This window comes from Octopus bimaculoides, chromosome 2, assembly GCF_001194135.2.
Source record: "Octopus bimaculoides isolate UCB-OBI-ISO-001 chromosome 2, ASM119413v2, whole genome shotgun sequence".
NCBI classification, from domain to species: Eukaryota; Metazoa; Mollusca; class Cephalopoda; order Octopoda; family Octopodidae; genus Octopus; species Octopus bimaculoides.
This window is the reverse complement of record NC_068982.1, coordinates 185,336,870-185,341,417: the sequence shown is the minus strand read 5'-3', so window position 1 is coordinate 185,341,417 and position 4,548 is coordinate 185,336,870. Positions and strand designations below refer to the sequence as shown.

Here is a 4,548-nt window from a genome sequence, read left to right as displayed (position 1 = left end):
TATATATAGGGATAAAATCAAAATTTACAGGTAAAAACTCAATTAAAATCAATTTATTAAATATCATAAGATAAAGATAATAAAATGATAATAAAATAATAATAAAAGATAATAAAATGATAAGATAAAGATAATAAAATATATAATATATATATATATATATTCTCTGAATATCGCCAAAAACGTAGGAAAACGGAGGAATGCTTTTCTGAATGGCATCAATATGCTAAGTGAAGTGAATTGTCCACGACCAGGAACAGAAACAGTGCCAACCGAGACATTACCTGCACTTACGAAGATTTTAGTTGCGACTATATTTTTAGCCATAAAAATGTTGAAGACCGCACCAGACACTAATCACGTGTACAAGATGAGAGACGGCTATATTAACTTATAAAAAGACAATAAATCAGTGCATTTAGATTCCGAGAACAATTCCAACAAACGGTGTCACTTCAAAACAGCAGGAGAGCACCTAGGAGTTCATGGCCTAGGTGGGCCCCGATCCCTTAGAAAGTCAAGAGCCGAAACACTTGCTTCGTGGGAATTCTTCCTCTGCTGTTTGCTCACCCTGTAGCGAGTTGCCACTTGCTACGCAATCATCTACGAGCTGATAAAAGACAAGTGTGTGTGTGTGTGTGTGTGAAGAGAGAAGAAGGGAGAGAGACTGACAGACAGACAGACAAGCAGGCAGACATTTTAGATAAAATTCAATCCTTTGAATAGAAGACTGAGCGTTACCTTAGTTTCCAAGAGCTCTCTAATGGTGTTCTTTTCTGTAAAGAAATGTGGCGAAAGATAACTTCAGTTACGAGATCACTGCAACAGCCATGGCGTGTTAAGAATGATTTAAAATCTTAACTTTGAAATGAATTCCAATTGGAACGCTTGAGGCGAAGGTTAAAAAAACGCCATCTAAGTTTGATTCGTTTTATTTGTTTCAAATAAACATTTATTTCAACAAAATAAATTGCTATTTAGATTTGGGAATGCTGTAGTTTATTAGTAAAGTGAATCACCCTGTGATATCAGAAGTTTGATGTCTTTATTGTTGTTTTGCCTTGAGTAGACACAGAACGAACAGATATGTAACCAGAGGTTTTCTCCCCGTTACCACACCATAATTATGTGTGGTGGAGTACGTCTAAGAGTACATTATCGAATGTATCCTTATTGCAGTGGATTGGCAAAATCGTAAGAGCGTCGGAAAACGCCTTGCGGTATTTGTTCCAACTCCTTACATACCGAGTTCGAATCCTGCTGAGACCAACTTTGTTTTTCCTCCCTCCGGGGTCGATAGACTAAAGTACCAGTCAAGTATTGAGATCGGTGGTATCGACTAATCCCTTCCCCTCAAAATTGCTGGCATGCGCCTAAGTTAAAAAACAAATAGCGAATATATCCTATATTTAAAACAAGGGAGTGCGATCTGAGGGGAATTTAGCAGGTGTTTCTACCAGGTCGAGCAACAACTGCTTCCTCGTTGGCTGGAATAAACCATCAGTACTCGAATGGGGTGAATGACAGAATCAGTTGAGTGTAGTTACGGATATCTAGTTACATCTCTTTATGTTCTGTGTTCAAATACAGCAGAAATCGACATTGCCTTTCATTCTTCTTTCCAATATGGCCGTGACTATTAAGGCGGCGAGCTAGCAGAATCGTTAGCACGCCGGGCAAAATACTGGGTGGCATGTCGTCCGTCTTCACATTCTGAGTTCAAATTCCACCGGGTTGACTTTGCCTTTCATCCTCTCGGGGGTCTATAAAATAAATACCAGTTGAGCACTGGGGTCTACGTAATCGACTTACCCCCTTCACCAAAATTGCTGACCTTGAACCAAAATTTGAAACCAATATTTTAAGACATGGGAAGGCGGTGAGCTGGCAGAATCATTACCACGCCGGAAAAAGTACCTAGTGGTATTTCTTCCGATTTTACGTTCTGAGTTTAAATTTCACTGAGTTCGCCTTTGCTTTTCATCCCTTCGGGGTCGATAAAATAAGTACCAATTGAACACTGGGGTCGATGTAATCGACTTAATCCCTCCCCACAAATTTCTGTCTTTGTGCCAAAATGTTAAGCCAATATGGTAGTGGCTGTTATTTCGCCCAAATCAGCCTGGTTCAAGCACACTTGTCAGACACTCAGATATCTCAGACATCTGCTTCTACATTGTTCTATTTTCTGTAGTTGTTAAGCTTTTACGTTTTAAAGGAGTTGTAACTGTTATTTTTAGCAGAACAAATGACTACATAGATGCTCCATCATTGCCTTTTTTTTTCTTGTAGCAAAGAACCGATATAAGCAACTGTACTCCACCCACAATATGATGGCTACCCTAAATAGATCCACTATAACCCTAATAAACATACTATCCTCTAATGAGTGACTACTCTATTAAACCTTCTACCCACTGAGTGGTTATCCGTACTAAATACTCTACCGAACTAAATACTTCTAACGGAGGAGTCTCTATTTAGTCGTCTAACCTGCTGCAAATAGCAACCAAATCTCCCTCAAATAACATCCCATTGTCTTTCTTATTAGGAAAAGAATACTTTGAATAATATAATCCTAAGAATTCCTCACTAAAAAGATGGAAAAGTAAGGTGTCTGCCTTCAACCCCTTCAATTTCGTATATAACTCAATCTTTTTATTTATGGCCACCAGACAATTCAGCGATAGCTTCTTCTCGGCCCATTTCTAGGTGAGACTTGCTCGTCACTTAGTTTCAGTTTTTGTTTTCCTGATGATTTGGACCAAACTAAACACCGAGTAATTTAATCGTTCTGTGTCCAGTATCCACTCGGCGCCTTTGGACGGCATGGACCTGCCTCTACAGGTGCCCAATTGCAAGGCAATCGACTTTTCATGGTTTTAATTTTGGCTTCCGTCACCGCTTCGTACTCTCTTAGAGTGGTGCCGATCACCTCAGTATTCCTAGTGTAAAACACTCTTATGCTGACATCGTCGGCACAGACCGGTAAAGATCTGCATTCTAGTTCTCGCGGGATGCCCCTCAAAGTCTCTAGTTTCGGCAGTAGTGGTTCTAGAGTCAATACATATAGAGGGGACGAGAGTGGTGGACAACTTTGACGGACCGAGCACGTGTTATTAAACGGTTTCAGTAGATGGCCATTTAACCACCGAGCAGATGTCAGTATACATTGCTGCGATCCAGCTCTTAAAAGCGGACCAAAACTACCTGCGGTGAGAACATCTGCTGCACTGAGTGGTTGATCCTACTGAAGACTTTCGACCTATGCTAAGTTTCTCACCCATTCCCTTTATTTGCATCGCATAAGGTGGAGGCTGTCATGGATAAATCTATTCGGGATGTTGCGTGTCTGTGCACCACCGGCCAGATCACCGACAGTAAGCCCCAACTCCTTGGCCAAAAGTTTGAACTCTGCTGAATATTAATAGCAGAGAGCTGCACCCAATATAGTGCTGAGTTCAAATCCCGCCGACGTCAACTTTGTTTTCTATTCTCCTAGGATCAATGAAATATAATATCAGTGAAGTACTGGGTCGATTTAATCATCTGCATCTATTTCTCGCTTCAGAGATTTATGGACTTGTGTCTATGTAAAAAAAAATCCGCAATGATTACTTTCAGGCATAAAGCCAAATTTTCCCCATATTGGGGTAGCATTTGGGAAATAGTCGATTATAGTAACTCCGAAAATTTACTGGTACTACATGGGGAGGGCTAGATGAAAAGTTGACTTATATTGGACCAGTACTTTTTTTTTTTTTGTCACGGTAAAATTTGAGCTCCGACACTCTACCATCTGAGAAACATCGACACATCTTACAAAAAGATTATAAGAACAATAGATAAAAAGGCTCCAAATTTATTTGAAATCATTATCAAAGACGATGATAATCAGTAAATTGGTACATTACCTTTAACTGTTACCTTTAACATCACTGCACCTTGCTGTAGTAGTAGTAGTTGTAGTAGTAGGTGGTGGCGGTGGTGGTGGTGTTTAACTCCCATTGAGTCGGTTCCCATTGAACAGGCCTACGGTCGAAACAGCAGCAAACATAACCAATCCACCATTCATTTCTTTTCTCAGGCATAGTGTGTCTAGAATTACATTATCCAATGTGTCTTTACCCTTCATGCATTGATAGAGTAGGGTGTGTAATTTGAGGGAAATGTGGTTGCTATTTCTTGCAGACAGAGCGACCACGTCGGCTGGTGTTTGTATGTTGTTAATGCAGTCGTGTCTGCTACTTTACACGACCTACCTCCTTCGCCTCCAACACTCTAACTATTCTCTTCGTGCAAATTTAATAAGCAATAAGCAATAGGTGTCTTAGTAACTCAGGAAATTGAGGTCTGTAGACAACGTGAGTGGGAGGAGTGTGGGATGGTGGTGGGTGAGGGAATGCTCATTCACTATCAATGCTAAAATAATAACTAATTCATACACTTGCATGAATATCGCTTTATATATATATATATATATATATATATATGTGTGTGTGTGTGTGTAGTGGCTAGAGATCTATCATACATATACTTACATACATA

At 39.8% G+C, this 4,548-nt stretch overlaps 1 protein-coding gene across 2 annotated transcripts in view; it reads right to left on the bottom strand.

The window, feature by feature from the left end:
- Positions 1–873, bottom strand: part of LOC106872595 (trichohyalin) — a 152,608-nt gene extending 151,735 nt beyond the window's left edge. For both annotated transcript variants that reach the window (XM_052965781.1, XM_052965782.1), the window contains exon 1: positions 742–873. The gene's annotated coding sequence lies outside the window, so the exon portion shown is untranslated. The remainder of the gene's footprint in view (positions 1–741) is intronic.
- Positions 874–4,548: the final 3,675 nt, after the last annotated feature.